This window comes from Oncorhynchus masou, unplaced genomic scaffold, assembly GCF_036934945.1.
Source record: "Oncorhynchus masou masou isolate Uvic2021 unplaced genomic scaffold, UVic_Omas_1.1 unplaced_scaffold_1511, whole genome shotgun sequence".
Taxonomy (NCBI): domain Eukaryota; kingdom Metazoa; phylum Chordata; class Actinopteri; order Salmoniformes; family Salmonidae; genus Oncorhynchus; species Oncorhynchus masou.
In genome coordinates this window covers 125,226-144,247 of record NW_027005130.1, presented here as the reverse complement: position 1 = coordinate 144,247, position 19,022 = coordinate 125,226, and the positions used below count along the sequence as shown (strand labels likewise).

The 19,022-nt window shown below is 51.4% G+C and overlaps 1 pseudogene; it reads right to left on the bottom strand.

Moving 5' to 3' along the window:
* Positions 1 to 419: 419 nt before the first annotated feature.
* Positions 420 to 19,022, bottom strand: part of LOC135531099 (uncharacterized) — a 58,893-nt pseudogene continuing 40,290 nt past the window's right edge.

The window sequence follows — 19,022 nt, the reverse complement described above, 5'->3', positions numbered from 1 at the left end:
GATACAGCCTGGAACAGACAGTCTAACTCACTGACAGAGATACAGCCTGGAACAGACAGTCTAACTCACTGACAGAGATACAGCCTGGAACAGACAGTCTAAGTCACTGACAGAGATACAGCCTGGAACAGACAGTCTAACTCACTGACAGAGATACAGCCTGGAACAGACAGTCTAACTCACTGACAGACAGAGATATAGCCTGGAACAGACAGTCTAACTCACTGACAGAGATACAGCCTGGAACAGACAGTCTAACTCACTGACAGAGATACAGCCTGGAACAGACAGTCTAACTCACTGACAGAGATACAGCCTGGAACAGACAGTCTAACTCACAGACAGAGATACAGCCTGGAACAGACAGTCTAACTCACTGACAGACAGAGATACAGCCTGGAACAGACAGTCTAACTCACTGACAGAGATACAGCCTGGAACAGACAGTCTAAGTCACTGACAGAGGCATAGCCTGGAACAGACACAGCACAGAGTCACTCATGATACACAATGATGGGCGCGTTCCAGGTGATCTTTGGGGTGTTCTTTAACAGCTGGCAGGCGTTATAGGGTGTTATTGCCAAAATATCTTACCACTGTTACTTGTGTCATACTGCTGAAAGGCAGCCATGAGTTCTGAGCGGTGGGAAAACAGCTTCTCCTGTACAGCCCTTACAGCTGAACCCTCTGACACATTCACCCTGCGGACGGACGGACGGACGGACACACACACACACACACGATAATCAACTCATTGTCACTCTCTGTATGTAGAGACCAGTAGGAACCGTGATCCCCCAGCCCCTACCTCCACCTCCACCCCATACCTCCATCCCCTACCTCCACCTCCACCCCAGCCCAGCCCAGCCCCTCCTCCACCTCCACCCCCTACCTCCACCCCAGCCCAGCCCCCCTCCTCCACCTCCACCTCCACCCCTACCTCCACCTCCATCCCCTACCTCCACCTCCCACCCTACCTCCACCCCTACCTCCACCCTCTACCTCCAACCCAGCCCCCCTACCTCCACCCCAGCCCCTACCTCCCACCCCAGCCCCTACCTCCACCCCAGCCCCCTACCTCCCCACCTCCACCCAAGCCCCTACCTCCACCCCAGCCCCTATCTCCATCTCCACCCCAGCCCCTACCTCATCTCCACCTCCAGCCCCTACTCCATCTCCACCTCCAGCCCTACCTCCATCTCCACCCCCAGCCCCCTACCTCCACCTCCACCCCAGCCCCTACCTCCACCCCAGCCCAGCCCCTACCTCCACCCCAGCCCCTGCCTCCACCTCCACCCCAGCCCCTACCTCCACCTCCACCCTAGCCTCTACCCCCTACCTCCACCCTCTACCTCCACCCCTACCTCCACCCCTCTAACTCCACCTCCACCCCACCCCACCCCCTACCTCCACCTCTTAACGCCCCTAACTCCACCCAAGCCCCTACCTCCACCCCAGCCCCTAACTCCACCCCAGCCCCTAATCTCCTACCTCCACCCCAGCCCCTACCTCCACCCAAGCCCTTGCCCCTACCTCCACCTCAGCCCCCTACCTCCAGCCCCAGCCCCACCTCCACCTCCAGCCCCCTACCTCCACCTCCAGCCCCTACCTCCACCTCCAGCCCCTACCTCCACCTCAGCCCCTACCTCCACCTCCACCCCAGCCCCTACCTCTACCTCAGCCCCTACCTCCACACCCAGCCCCTACCTCCCTCCACCCCAGCCCCTACCTCCACCCCAGCCCCTACCTCCACCCCAGCCCCTACCTACCTCACCTCCCCTACCTCTACCTCCACCCCAGCCCCTACCTCTACCTCCACCCCAGCCCCCACCTCCACCCCAGCCCCTACCTCTACCTCCACCCCAGCCCCTACTTCTACCTCCACCCCAGCCCCTACTTCACCTACCTCCACCCCAGCCCCTACTTCTACCTCCACCCCAGCCCCTACATCTACCTCCACCCCAGCCCCTACATCTACCTCCACCCCAGCCCCTACCTCTACCTCCACCCCAGCCCCTACCTCTACGTCCACCCCAGCCCCTACTTCTACCTCCTCCACCCCAGCCCCTACTTCCACCTCCACCCCAGCCCCTACATCTACCTCCACCCCAGCCCCTACCTCTACCCCAGCCCCTACCTCTACCCCAGCCCCTACCTCTACCTCCACCCCAGCCCCTACCTCTACCTCCCACCCCAGCCCCCCTACCTCTACCCCAGCCCCCCTCTACCCCCTACCTCCACCCCAGCCCCTACCTCTACCCCAGCCCCTACCTCTACCCCACCCCTACCTCCACCCCAGCCCCTACCTCTACCTCCCCCTACCCCAGCCCTACCTCCACCCCAGCCCCTACCTCCACCTCCACCCCAGCCCCTACCTCCACCTCCACCCCAGCCCCTACCTCCACCCCCACCCCAGCCCCTACCTCCACCTCAGCCCCTACCTCCACCTCAGCCCCTACCTCCACCCCAGCCCTTAACTCCACCCCAGCCCCTGCCTCCACCTCCACCCCAGCCCCTACCTCCACCTCCACCCCAGCCCCTACCTCCACCTCCAGCCCCTACCTCCACCTCCACCCCAGCCCCTACCTCCACCTGCACCCCAGCCCCTACCTCCACCTCCACCCCCGCCCCTACCTCCACCTCCACCCCAGCCCCTACCTCCACCTCCACCCCAGCCCCTACCTCCACCCCAGCCCCTACCTCTGAGTCAGGGTGAGTTTCCTGGTATTCCTGCTGACCTGGTACTGGAAGAAGCGAGGGACCAGCTCTCTGCCCAGTTTAATGTAGGCTCCACGGTTACTACCCTCCTCATAGTAGTTAGACGCAGAGAAAATGGTGATCACCTGAAAGAACAAAATACACTTAGATCTTATAGAGTCAGGTGGTCTACTAGAGTCAGGTGGTCTACTAGAGTCAGGTGGTCTACTAGAGTCAGGTGGTCTACTAGAGTCAGGTGGTCTACTAGAGTCAGGTGGTCTACTAGAGTCAGGTGGTCTACTAGCCAGGTGGTCGGACCCAGGTGGTCTACTAGACAGGTGGTCTGCTAGAGTCATTATGGTCTTACTAGAGTCAGGTGGTCTCACTAGCCATGGGGGCGGACTACACATTAACTATCATATATCTTATAGAGCTAGTCCTGTTGTCTGCTAGCCATCATATATCTCATAGAGCTAGTCCTGTTGTCTGCTAGCCATCATATATCTTATAGAGCTAGTCCTGTTGTCTGCTAGTCATCATATATCTTATAGAGCTAGTCCTGTTGTCTGCTAGTCATCATATATCTTATAGAGCTAGTCCTGTTGTCTGCTAGCCATCATATATCTTATAGAGCTAGTCCTGTTGTCTGCTAGTCATCATATATCTTATAGAGCTAGTCCTGTTGTCTGCTAGCCATCATATATCTCATAGAGCTAGTCCTGTTGTCTGCTAGCCATCATATAACTTATAGAGCTAGTCCTGTTGTCTGCTAGCCATCATATATCTTATAGAGCTAGTCCCTGTTGTCTGCTAGCCATCATATATCTTATAGAGCTAGTCCTGTTGTCTGCTAGCCATCATATATCTTATAGAGCTAGTCCTGTTGTCTGCTAGCCATCATATATCTTATAGAGCTAGTCCTGTTGTCTGCTAGCCATCATATATCTTATAGAGCTAGTCCTGTTGTCTGCTAGCCATCATATATCTTATAGAGCTAGTCCTGTTGTCTGCTAGCCATCATATATCTTATAGAGCTAGTCCTGTTGTCTGCTAGCCATCATATATCTTATAGAGCTAGTCCTGTTGTCTGCTAGCCATCATATATCTTATAGAGCTAGTCCTGTTGTCTGCTAGCCATCATATATCTCATAGAGCTAGTCCTGTTGTCTGCTAGCCATCATATATCTTATAGAGCTAGTCCTGTTGTCTGCTAGCCATCATATATCTCATAGAGCTAGTCCTGTTGTCTGCTAGCCATCATATATCTTATAGAGCTAGTCCTGTTGTCTGCTAGCCATCATATATCTTATAGAGCTAGTCCTGTTGTCTGCTAGCCATCATATATCTTATAGAGCTAGTCCTGTTGTCTGCTAGCCATCATATATCTTATAGAGCTAGTCCTGTTGTCTGCTAGCCATCATATATCTTATAGAGCTAGTCCTGTTGTCTGCTAGCCATCATATATCTTATAGAGCTAGTCCTGTTGTCTGCTAGCCATCATATATCTTATAGAGCTAGTCCTGTTGTCTGCTAGCCATCATATATCTTATAGAGCTAGTCCTGTTGTCTGCTAGCCATCATATATATCTTATAGAGTTAGTCCTGTTGTCTGCCAGTCATCATATATCTTATAGAGCTAGTCCTGTTGTCTGCTAGCCATCATATATCTTATAGAGCTAGTCCTGTTGTCTGCTAGCCACCATATATCTTATAGAGCTAGTCCTGTTGTCTGCTAGCCATCATATAACTTATAGAGCTAGTCCTGTTGTCTGCTAGCCATCATATATCTTATAGAGCTAGTCCTGTTGTCTGCTAGCCATCATATATCTCATAGAGCTTAGTCCTGTTGTCTGCTAGTCATCATATATCTTATAGAGCTAGTCCTGTTGTCTGCTAGCCATCATATATCTTATAGAGCTAGTCCTGTTGTCTGCTAGCCATCATATATCTCATAGAGCTAGTCCTGTTGTCTGCTAGCCATCATATATCTTATAGAGCTAGTCCTGTTGTCTGCTAGCCATCATATATCTTATAGAGCTAGTCCTGTTGTCTGCTAGCCATCATATATCTCATAGAGCTAGTCCTGTAGCCATCATATATCTCATAGAGCTAGTCCTGTTGTCTGCTAGCCATCATATATCTTATAGAGCTAGTCCTGTTGTCTGCTAGCCATCATATATCTCATAGAGCTAGTCCTGTTGTCTGCTAGCCATCATATATCTCATAGAGCTAGTCCTGTTGTCTGCTAGTCATCATATATCTTATAGAGCTAGTCCTGTTGTCTGCTAGCCATCATATATCTTACAGAGCTAGTCCTGTTGTCTGCTAGCCATCATATATCTTATAGAGCTAGTCCTGTTGTCTGCTAGCCATCATATATCTTATAGAGCTAGTCCTGTTGTCTGCTAGCCATCATATATCTTATAGAGCTAGTCCTGTTGTCTGCTAGCCATCATATATCTTATAGAGCTAGTCCTATTGTCTAGCCATCCTTACAGAGCTAGTCCTGTTGTCTGCTAGCCACCATATATCTTATAGAGCTATCCTGAGCCATCATATATATTATAGAGCTAGTCCTGTTGTCCTGCTAGTCATCATATATCTTATAGAGTTAGTCCTGTTGTCTGCTAGCCATCATATATCTTATAGAGCTAGTCCTGTTGTCTGCTAGCCATCATATATCTTACAGAGCTAGTCCTGTTGTCTGCTAGCCACCATATATCTTATAGAGCTAGTCCTGTTGTCTGCTAGCCATCATATATCTTATAGAGCTAGTCCTGTTGTCTGCTAGCCATCATATATCTTATAGAGCTAGTCCTGTTGTCTGCTAGCCATCACCTGTCCGTCGTGGCAGAGTTCGTAGCCCTCCTGTTTACACTCATGTGATCTGATCAGCAGAGTCATGCCGTGTCTCTCCAGCAGGCGTCTGGTCACGTCTGGCCCGAAGTAACTGCCTCCTCCCCTGAAGGTGTTGGGGCTGCAGCCTGGCTGGCTCTTCGGTCGCTCCACAGCAAATCTACTACCTTCAACATGACACACAGTCAGAACGGTCACGACTACCGGAATGCAGGATTGGTGCATAGGATAACTTCCTGTTGGACAATGTTTCAACTATATATCAACTTTACTAGGAAGAGAAAAGAGCAGGAAGCCAAATTCTGCAAGTCTATTTGTAATCTTCTTGATCCACCGAACCACCGCGGTTTGGCCTCCAGCCTGTAGGTGGCTCTGCTCTCACCTGTTTCCCTCCAACTCCTCCCTGGGTGGCTGACGGACGGGAGGGCGGTGAAGGAGTCCAGGAAGGGCACCTAACAATAATAATATTATTAATATTGTTATTATTATTGGTTGTTATTATTATCATCATTAGGAAGAACACCTGGAGGTTGTCGGTGGGGCTCCAGCATGCTGGGAGAAAGCCAGCGGCACAGAGTGAGGCGGGACGACCCCCGGGGGAGCACAGTGAGGATGAGGAGGAAGAGGAGGAGCTGCCCTGTCTGGTGAGGTGACGTCTCTTCTTGGGGCTGTTGCCATGGTCCTGACCCCTGCTCCTACACCTGGGGCTCTCTGGCTGGCCCCTGCTCCTACACCTGGGCCTCTCTGGCTGGCCCCTGCTCCTACACCTGGGGCTCTCTGGCTGGCCCCTGCTCCTACACCTGGGGCTCTCTGGCTGGCCCTGCTCCTACACCTGGGGCTCTCTGGCTGGCCCCTGCTCCGACACCGGGGCTCTCTGGCTGGCCCCTGCTCCGACACCTGGGCTCTCTGGCTGGCCCTGAGTAGCGTAGAAATCTTTATTATCCCTAAAATAGACTTTACAGCTGATAGTCAATAAAATACACATATACAAAATAAAACAAGAACACAATGTAATACTGAACATCCTACTGTATCAGGATGTGACCTGTTAGTCACCTCCGTCCTACTGTATCAGGACCTGACCTGACTACTGCTCCTAGTCACCTCCGTCCTACTGTATCAGGACCTGACCTGACTACTGCTCCTAGTCACCTCCATCCTACTGTATCAGGAACTGACCTGTCTACTGCTCCTAGTCACCTCCATCCTACTGTATCAGGACCTGACCTGACTACTGTATCAGGAACTGACCTGACTACTGCTCCTAGTCACCTCCATCCTACTGTATCAGGAACTGACCTGACTACTGCTCCTAGTCACCTCCATCCTACTGTATCAGGAACTGACCTAACTACTGCTCCTAGTCACCTCCATCCTACTGTATCAGGAACTGACCTGACTACTGCTCCTAGTCACCTCCATCCTACTGTATCAGGACCTGACCTGACTACTGCTCCTAGTCACCTCCATCCTACTGTATCAGGACCTGACCTGACTACTGCTCCTAGTCACCTCCATCCTACTGTATCAGGAACTGACCTGACTACTGCTCCTAGTCACCTCCATCCTACTGTATCAGGAACTGACCTAACTACTGCTCCTAGTCACCTCCATCCTACTGTATCAGGACCTGACCTGACTACTGCTCCTAGTCACCTCCATCCTACTGTATCAGGACCTGACCTGACTACTGCTCCTAGTCACCTCCATCCTACTGTATCAGGAACTGACCTGTCTACTGCTCTTAGTCACCTCCATCCTACTGTATCAGGACCTGACCTGACTACTGCTCCGAGTCACCTCCATCCTACTGTATCAGGAACTGACCTGTCTACTGCTCCTAGTCACCTCCATCCTACTGTATCAGGACCTGACCTGACTACTGTATCAGGAACTGACCTGACTACTGCTCCTAGTCACCTCCGTCCTACTGTATCAGGAACTGACCTAACTACTGCTCCTAGTCACCTCCATCCTACTGTATCAGGAACTGACCTGTCTACTGCTCCTAGTCACCTCCATCCTACTGTATCAGGACCTGACCTGACTACTGCTCCTAGTCACCTCCATCCTACTGTATCAGGACCTGACCTGACTACTGCTCCCTAGTCACCTCCGTCCTACTGTATCAGGAACTGACCTGACTACTGCTCCTAGTCACCTCCGTCCCTACTGTATCAGGAACTGACCTGACTACTGCTCCTAGTCACCTCCATCCTACTGTAGCAGGAACTGACCTGACTACTGCTCCTAGTCACCTCCATCCTACTGTATCAGGAACTGACCTGTCTACTGCTCCTAGTCACCTCCATCCTACTGTATCAGGAACTGAACTGACTACTGATCCTAGTCACCTCCATCCTACTGTATCAGGAACTGATCTGTCTACTGCTCCTAGTCACCTCCATCCTACTGTATCAGGAACTGACCTGTCTACTGCTCCTAGTCACCTCCATCCTACTGTATCAGGAACTGACCTAACTACTGCTCCTAGTCACCTTCATCCTACTGTATCAGGACCTGACCTGACTACTGCTCCTAGTCACCTCCATCCTACTGTATCAGGAACTGACCTGTCTACTGCTCCTAGTCACCTCCATCCTACTGTATCAGGAACTGACCTGTCTACTGCTCCTAGTCACCTCCATCCTACTGTATCAGGAACTGACCTGACTACTGCTCCTAGTCACCTCCATCCTACTGTATCAGGACCTGACCTGTCTACTGCTCCTAGTCACCTCCATCCTACTGTATCAGGAACTGACCTGTCTACTGCTCCTAGTCACCTCCATCCTACTGTATCAGGAACTGACCTGTCTACTGCTCCTAGTCACCTCCATCCTACTGTATCAGGAACTGACCTAACTACTGCTCCTAGTCACCTTCATCCTACTGTATCAGGAACTGACCTGTCTACTGCTCCTAGTCACCTCCGTCCTACTGTATCAGGAACTGACCTGACTACTGCTCCTAGTTACCTCCGTCCTACTGTATCAGGAACTGACCTGACTACTGCTCCTAGTCACCTCCATCCTACTGTATCAGGAACTGACCTGACTACTGCTCCTAGTCACCTCCATCCTACTGTATCAGGAACTGACCTGACTACTGCTCCTAGTCACCTCCATCCTACTGTATCAGGAACTGACCTGTCTACTGCTCCTAGTCACCTCCGTCCTACTGTATCAGGAACTGACCTGACTACTGCTCCTAGTCACCTCCACCCTACTGTATCAGGAACTGACCTGACTACTGCTCCTAGTCACCTCCGTCCTACTGTATCAGGAACTGACCTGACTACTGCTCCTAGTCACCTCCATGCTACTGTATCAGGAACTGACCTGTCTACTGCTCCTAGTCACCTCCATCCTACTGTATCAGGAACTGACCTGACTACTGCTCCTAGTCACCTCCATCCTACTGTATCAGGAACTGACCTGACTACTGCTCCTAGTCACCTCCATCCTACTGTATAAGGTACTGACCTGACTACTGTATCAGGAACTGACCTGACTACTGCTCCTAGTCACCTCCATCCTACTGTATCAGGAACTGACCTGACTACTGCTCCTAGTCACCTCCATGCTACTGTATCAGGAACTGACCTGACTACTGCTCCTAGTCAACTCCATCCTACTGTATCAGGAACTGACCTGACTACTGCTCCTAGTCACCTCCATCCTACTGTATCAGGAACTGACCTGACTACTGCTCCTAGTCACCTCCATCCTACTGTATCAGGAACTGACCTGACTACTGCTCCTAGTCACCTCCATCCTACTGTATCAGGACCTGACCTGACTACTGCTCCTAGTCACCTCCATCCTACTGTATCAGGACCTGACCTGACTACTGCTCCTAGTCACCTCCATCCTACTGTATCAGGAACTGACCTGACTACTGCTCCTAGTCACCTCCGTCCTACTGTATCAGGAACTGACCTGACTACTGCTCCTAGTCACCTCCATCCTACTGTATCAGGAACTGACCTGACTACTGCTCCTAGTCATCTCCGTCCTACTGTATCAGGAACTGACCTGACTACTGCTCCTAGTCACCTCCGTCCTACTGTATCAGGAACTGACCTGACTACTGCTCTAGTCACCTCCGTCCTACTGTATCAGGAACTGACCTGTCTACTGCTCGAGTCACCTCCGTCCTACTGTATCAGGACCTGACCTGACTACTGCTCCTAGTCACCTCCATCCTACTGTATCAGGACCTGACCTGACTACTGCTCCTAGTCACCTCCATCCTACTGTATCAGGACCTGACCTGACTACTGCTCCTAGTCACCTCCATCCTACTGTATCAGGAACTGACCTGACTACTGCTCCTAGTCACCTCCATCCTACTGTATCAGGAACTGACCTGACTACTGTATCAGGAACTGACCTGACTACTGCTCCTAGTCACCTCCATCCTACTGTATCAGGACCTGACCTGACTACTGCTCCTAGTCACCTCCATCCTACTGTATCAGGAACTGACCTGACTACTGTATCAGGAACTGACCTGACTACTGCTCCTAGTCACCTCCATCCTACTGTATCAGGAACTGACCTGTCTACTGCTCCTAGTCACCTCCATCCTACTGTATCAGGACCTGACCTGACTACTGCTCCTAGTCACCTCCATCCTACTGTATCAGGACCTGACCTGACTACTGCTCCTAGTCACCTCCATCCTACTGTATCAGGACCTGACCTGACTACTGCTCCTAGTCACCTCCATCCTACTGTATCAGGAACTGACCTGACTACTGCTCCTAGTCACCTCCGTCCTACTGTATCAGGAACTGACCTGACTACTGCTCCTAGTCACCTCCATCCTACTGTATCAGGAACTGACCTGACTACTGCTCCTAGTCACCTCCATCCTACTGTATCAGGAACTGACCTGACTACTGCTCCTAGTCACCTCCATCCTACTGTATCAGGACCTGACCTGACTACTGCTCCTAGTCACCTCCATCCTACTGTATCAGGAACTGACCTGACTACTGCTCCTAGTCACCTCCATCCTACTGTATCAGGAACTGACCTGACTACTGCTCCTAGTCACCTCCATCCTACTGTATAAGGAACTGACCTGACTACTGCTCCTAGTCACCTCCATCCTACTGTATCAGGAACTGACCTGTCTACTGCTCCTAGTCACCTCCATGCTACTGTATCAGGAACTGACCTGTCTACTGCTCCTAGTCACCTCCGTCCTACTGTATCAGGAACTGACCTGACTACTGCTCCTAGTCACCTCCATCCTACTGTATCAGGAACTGACCTGACTACTGCTCTTAGTCACCTCCGTCCTACTGTATCAGGACCTGACCTGACTACTGCTCCTAGTCACCTCCATCCTACTGTATCAGGAACTGACCTGACTACTGCTCCTAGTCACCTCCATCCTACTGTATCAGGAACTGACCTGTCTACTGCTCCTAGTCACCTCCATCCTACTGTATCAGGAACTGACCTGACTACTGCTCCTAGTCACCTCCATCCTACTGTATCAGGACCTGACCTGACTACTGCTCCTAGTCACCTCCATCCTACTGTATCAGGACCTGACCTGACTACTGCTCCTAGTCACCTCCATCCTACTGTATCAGGACCTGACCTGACTACTGCTCCTAGTCACCTCCATCCTACTGTATCAGGAACTGACCTGACTACTGCTCCTAGTCACCTCCATCCTACTGTATCAGGAACTGACTGACTACTGCTCCTAGTCACCTCCATCCTACTGTATCAGGAACTGACCTGACTACTGCTCCTAGTCACCTCCATCCTACTGTATCAGGAACTGACCTGTCTACTGCTCCTAGTCACCTCCATCCTACTGTATCAGGAACTGACCTGACTACTGCTCCTAGTCACCTCCATCCTACTGTATCAGGAACTGACCTGACTACTGCTCCTAGTCACCTCCATCCTACTGTATCAGGAACTGACCTGTCTACTGCTCCTAGTCACCTCCGTCCTACTGTATCAGGACCTGACCTGACTACTGCTCCTAGTCACCTCCATCCTACTGTATCAGGAACTGACCTGACTACTGCTCCTAGTCACCTCCGTCCTACTGTATCAGGAACTGACCTGACTACTGCTCCTAGTCACCTCCGTCCTACTGTATCAGGAACTGACCTGACTACTGCTCCTAGTCACCTCCATCCTACTGTATCAGGAACTGACCTGTCTACTGCTCCTAGTCACCTCCGTCCTATCCTGTATCAGGAACTGACCTGACTACTGCTCCTAGTCACCTCCGTCCTACTGTATCAGGAACTGACCTGACTACTGCTCCTAGTCACCTCCATGTTACTGTATCAGGAACTGACCTGTCTACTGCTCCTAGTCACCTCCATCCTACTGTATCAGGAACTGACCTGACTACTGCTCCTAGTCACCTCCATCCTACTGTATCAGGAACTGACCTGACTACTGCTCCTAGTCACCTCCATCCTACTGTATAAGGAACTGACCTGACTACTGTATCAGGAACTGACCTGACTACTGCTCCTAGTCACCTCCATCCTACTGTATCAGGAACTGACCTGACTACTGCTCCTAGTCACCTCCATCCTACTGTATCAGGAACTGACCTGACTACTGCTCCTAGTCACCTCCATCCTACTGTATCAGGAACTGACCTGACTACTGCTCCTAGTCACCTCCATCCTACTGTATCAGGAACTGACCTGACTACTGCTCCTAGTCACCTCCATCCTACTGTATCAGGAACTGACCTGACTACTGCTCCTAGTCACCTCCATCCTACTGTATCAGGACCTGACCTGACTACTGCTCCTAGTCACCTCCATCCTACTGTATCAGGACCTGACCTGACTACTGCTCCTAGTCACCTCCATCCTACTGTATCAGGAACTGACCTGACTACTGCTCCTAGTCACCTCCAGGAACTGACCTACTGTATCAGGAACTGACCTGACTACTGCTCCTAGTCACCTCCATCCTACTGTATCAGGAACTGACCTGACTACTGCTCCTAGTCACCTCCATCCTACTGTATCAGGAACTGACCTGACTACTGCTCCTAGTCACCTCCGTCCTACTGTATCAGGAACTGACCTGACTACTGCTCCTAGTCACCTCCCCTACTGTATCAGGAACTGACCTGTCTACTGCTCCTAGTCACCTCCATCCTACTGTATCAGGACCTGACCTGACTACTGCTCCTAGTCACCTCCATCCTACTGTATCAGGAACCTGACCTGACTAATGCTCCTAGTCACCTCCATCCTACTGTATCAGGACCTGACCTGACTACTGCTCCTAGTCACCTCCATCCTACTGTATCAGGAACTGACCTGACTACTGCTCCTAGTCACCTCCATCCTACTGTATCAGGAACTGACCTGACTACTGCTCCTAGTCACCTCCATCCTACTGGAACTGACCTGACTACTGCTCCTAGTCACCTCCATCCTACTGTATCAGGACCTGACCTGACTACTGCTCCTAGTCACCTCCATCCTACTGTATCAGGAACTGACCTGACTACTCCATCCTACTGTATCAGGAACTGACCTGACTACTGCTCCTAGTCACCTCCATCCTACTGTATCAGGAACTGACCTGTCTACTGCTCCTAGTCACCTCCATCCTACTGTATCAGGACCTGACCTGACTACTGCTCCTAGTCACCTCCATCCTACTGTATCAGGAACTGACCTGACTACTGCTCCTAGTCACCTCCATCCTACTGTATCAGGACCTGACCTGACTACTGCTCCTAGTCACCTCCATCCTACTGTATCAGGAACTGACCTGACTACTGCTCCTAGTCACCTCCGTCCTACTGTATCAGGAACTGACCTGACTACTGCTCCTAGTCACCTCCATCCTACTGTATCAGGAACTGACCTGACTACTGCTCCTAGTCACCTCCATCCTACTGTATCAGGACTGACCTGACTACTGCTCCTAGTCACCTCCATCCTACTGTATCAGGACTGACCTGACTACTGCTCCTAGTCACCTCCATCCTACTGTATCAGGAACTGACCTGACTACTGCTCCTAGTCACCTCCATCCTACTGTATCAGGAACTGACCTGACTACTGCTCCTAGTCACCTCCATCCTACTGTATCAGGAACTGACCTGTCTACTGCTCCTAGTCACCTCCATCCTACTGTATCAGGAACTGACCTGTCTACTGCTCCTAGTCACCTCCATGCTACTGTATCAGGAACTGACCTGTCTACTGCTCCTAGTCACCTCCATCCTACTGTATCAGGAACTGACCTGACTACTGCTCCTAGTCACCTCCATCCTACTGTATCAGGAACTGACCTGTCTACTGCTCCTAGTCACCTCCATCCTACTGTATCAGGAACTGACCTGACTACTGCTCCTAGTCACCTCCATCCTACTGTATCAGGAACTGACCTGACTACTGCTCCTAGTCACCTCCATCCTACTGTATCAGGAACTGACCTGTCTACTGCTCCTAGTCACCTCCATCCTACTGTATCAGGAACTGACCTGACTACTGCTCCTAGTCACCTCCATCCTACTGTATCAGGACCTGACCTGACTACTGCTCCTAGTCACCTCCATCCTACTGTATCAGGACCTGACCTGACTACTGCTCCTAGTCACCTCCATCCTACTGTATCAGGACCTGACCTGACTACTGCTCCTAGTCACCTCCATCCTACTGTATCAGGAACTGACCTGACTACTGCTCCTAGTCACCTCCATCCTACTGTATCAGGAACTGACCTGTCTACTGCTCCTAGTCACCTCCGTCCTACTGTATCAGGAACTGACCTGACTACTGCTCCTAGTCACCTCCATCCTACTGTATCAGGAACTGACCTGTCTACTGCTCCTAGTCACCTCCATCCTACTGTATCAGGAACTGACCTGACTACTGCTCTAGTCACCTCCATCCTACTGTATCAGGAACTGACCTGTCTACTGCTCCTAGTCACCTCCATCCTACTGTATCAGGAACTGACCTGACTACTGCTCCTAGTCACCTCCATCCTACTGTATCAGGACCTGACCTGACTACTGCTCCTAGTCACCTCCATCCTACTGTATCAGGACCTGACCTGACTACTGCTCCTAGTCACCTCCATCCTACTGTATCAGGAACTGACCTGTCTACTGCTCCTAGTCACCTCCATCCTACTGTATCAGGACCTGACCTGTCTACTGCTCCTAGTCACCTCCGTCCTACTGTATCAGGACCTGACCTGTCTACTGCTCCTAGTCACCTCCATCCTACTGTATCAGGAACTGACCTGACTACTGCTCCTAGTCACCTCCATCCTACTGTATCAGGAACTGACCTGTCTACTGCTCCTAGTCACCTCCATCCTACTGTATCAGGAACTGACCTGACTACTGCTCCTAGTCACCTCCATCCTACTGTATCAGGAACTGACCTGACTACTGCTCCTAGTCACCTCCATCCTACTGTATCAGGACTGACCTGGACTACTGCTCCTAGTCACCTGGTTCATCCTACTGTATCAGGAACCTGACCTGACTACTGCTCCTAGTCACCTCCGTCCTACTGTATCAGGACCTGACCTGTACTACTGCTCCTGTCACCTCCATCCTACTGTATCAGGACCTGACCTGACTACTGCTCCTAGTCACCTCCATCCTACTGTCAGGAACTGGACCTGAATCTACCCAACTGTCCTACTGTACAGGACCTGACTCCTAGTCACCTCCATCCTACCAGTATCAGGAACTGACCTGTCATACTGCTCCTAGTCACCTCCATCCTACTGTATCAGGAACTGACCTGACCTACTACTGTATCAGGAACTGACCTGTCTACTGCTCCTAGTCACCTCCATCCTACTGTATCAGGACCTGACCTGACTACTGCTCCTAGTCACCTCCATCCTACTGTATCAGGAACTGACCTGACTACTGCTCCTAGTCACCTCCAGATGGTTCAGAGTCCTCCTAGACCTACTACCCAAGCCTCAGGGCAGATTTCACCTGCCAGAGGAAAGAGAGCACCGTTATCTTGAATCCCCACTGACTGAATGTCACTCTGTTTCACTACAGATGGAAATGAAGCCAGTCAGACAGGCTACCGTACGTTTCCCAGACCGTCAGTAGAAAAATGTGTCCAACTAGCCCTGCCGTTAAGGATATTTTGTATTTTCAAAGATCTCATGGCACTTATTTCCCAGGACCTGAGCCAGTAAAATTATATCTACGAGCCCGGCTAGCCAGTGGCAACAGGACCTTCAGTTTTATCCCAGCCAGTGTGGATTGCAGGCTAGAGAACAGTAGGATGAATCTTTGTTGTCCCAAATGACCGACTGTTTTGTTGACAGGAAACAGGGTCATATGATTCTCTCAATGGAACAACTACACATTCTGGACCATTTCCTCATAGGCTACTACCCAGGACCTACAGTACAGGACATCTACTGTATCTTACAGCCTATGCTGCTCTGTACAGGACCATCACTCATTCATATCTTTATGTACATATTCTTTATCCCCTTCCACTGTGTATAAGAAATTAGTTTTGGAATTGTTAGGATTACTTGTTGGTTATTACTGCATTGTCGGAACTGGAAGCACAAGCATTTCAGGACCTACACTCGCATTAACATCTGCTAACCATGTATGTGACAAATAAGTACAACCTTGATTTGATTTGATTTGATTTGGATTTACAGGACCTAGTACCCAGGACCTACAGTACAGGACCTCCTACCCAGGACCTACAGTACAGGACCTACACAGGACCTACAGTACAGGACCTACAGTACAGGACCTACAGTACAGGACCTACTACCCAGGACCTACAGTACAGGACCTACTACCCTAGGGACCTACAGTACAGGACCTACAGTACAGGACCTCCTACCCAGGACCTACAGTACAGGACCTACTACAGGACCTACAGGGACCTACCCAGTACAGGACCTCCTACCCAGGACCTACAGTACAGGACCTACAGTACAGGACCTCCTACCCAGGACCTACAGTACAGGACCTACCAGGACCTACCCAGGACCTACAGTACAGGACCTACAGTACCCCAGGACCTACAGTACAGGACCTACCCAGGACCTACAGGACCTACTACCCTAGGACCTACAGTACAGGACCTACCTACCCAGGACCTACAGTACAGGACCTACTACCCAGGACCTACAGTACAGGACCTACTACCCAGGACCTACAGTACAGGACCTACAGTACAGGACCAGGGACCTACCGTACAGGACCTACTCCCAGGACCTACAGTAGGACCTACAGTACAGGACCTACAGTACAGGACCTACTACCCAGGACCTACTGTACAGGACCTCCTACCCAGGACCTACCAGGACCTACAGTACAGGACCTACTACCCAGGACCTACAGTACAGGACCTACAGTACAGGACCTACTACCCAGGACCTACCATAAAGGACCTACTACCCAGGACCTAGTACCCAGGACCTACAGTACAGGACCTCCTACCCAGGACCTACAGTACAGGACCTACTACCCAGGACCTACAGTACAGGACCTAGTACCCAGGACCTACAGTACAGGACCTACTACCCAGGACCTACAGTACAGGACCTACTACCCAGGACCTACAGTACAGGACCTCCTACCCCCAGGACCTACAGTACAGGACCTACTACCCAGGACCTAGTACCCATACAGTACAGGACCTACTACCCAGGACCTACCGTACAGGACCTACCCTACAGTACAGGACCTACTACCCAGGACCTACTGTACAGGACCTACAGTACAGGACCTACCCAGGACCTACAGTACAGGACCTACTACCCAGGACCTACAGTACAGGACCTACCTACCCAGGACCTACCGTACAGGACCTACTACCCAGGACCTACCGTACAGGACCTACTACCCAGGACCTACCGTACAGGACCTACTACCCTAGGACCTACAGTACAGGACCTACTACCCAGGACCTACCGTACAGGACCTACAGTACAGGACCCCAGGACCTACAGTACAGGACCTACCGTACAGGACCTCCTACCCAGGACCTACAGGACCTACAGTACACAGGACCTACTACCCAGGACCTACAGTACAGGACCTACCGTACAGGACCTCCGTACAGGACCTACAGTACAGGACCCACTACCCAGGATCTACCGTACAGGACCTACAGTACAGGACCTACTACACAGGACCCACTACCCAGGACCTACAGTACAGGACCTACCGACCTCCTACAGGACCTACTACAGGACCTGCAGGACCTACAGTACAGGACCTACCCTAGTACAGGACCTACAGTACAGGACCTACCGTACAGGACCTACTACCCAGGATCTACCGTACAGGACCTACCGTACAGGACCTACTAGGACCTACAGGAGGACCTACCGGACCTACAGGGACCTCCTACCCAGGACCTAGGACCTACAGTACAGGACCTACTACCCAGGACCTACAGTACAGGACCTACAGGACCTACAGGACCTACCATAAAGTACAGGACCTACTACAGTACAGGACCTATCGTACAGGACCTACAGTACCCAGGACCTACAGTACAGGACCTCCTACCCAGGACCTACCGGACCTACAGGACCTCCTACCCAGGACCTACCGTACAGGACCTACTACCCAGGACCTACAGTACAGGACCTACAGGACCTACTACCCAGGACCTACAGTACAGGACCTACAGGACCTACAGTACAGGACCTCCTACCCAGGACCTACAGTACAGGACCTACAGTACCTACCCAGGACCTACCGTACAGGACCTACTGCCCAGGACCTACAGTACAGGACCTACAGTACAGGACCTACAGTACAGGACCTACAGTACCCAGGACCTACAGTACAGGACCTACCTACAGTACAGGACCTACAGTACAGGACCTACAGTACAGGACCTACTACCCAGGACCTACAGTACAGGACCTACTACCCAGGACCTACCGTACAGGACCTACAGTACAGGGACCTACAGTACAATCTGTTTTCACCTTGGTCTCTAACTAGAGCTGAGGAAATCCAGGTCCTCATGTCAGATATTCCTCCATGGACGATGAGCACCTTGTTATCGATGACTGTTGCTATGGGGAGGAGGCTGAACCTACTACCCAGGACCTACATCCTGGACCAGCAGTAGGATGTCCCTGCCATGTGTCTGTAGAGGAGGGAGGGAGGGAGTACAGGGGACCTACAGTACAGGACCTAGGGAGGGAGGACCTAGGGAGGGAGGGAGGGAGTACAGGAGGGACCTACTACAGGACCTACAGTACGGGACCTACAGTACAGGAGACAGGACCTCTACCCAGGACCTACCGAGACCTACTACCCACCGGAGAGGAGACAGACCTACTAGAGGTCCTACAGTAGTCTAGCAGAGGAGAGAGAGACAGAGAGACAGAGAGAGAGACCTACAGTACCCACCGGAGACAGGGACCTGTACAGGACCTCCGTAGAGACAGAGAGACAGAGAGACCTAC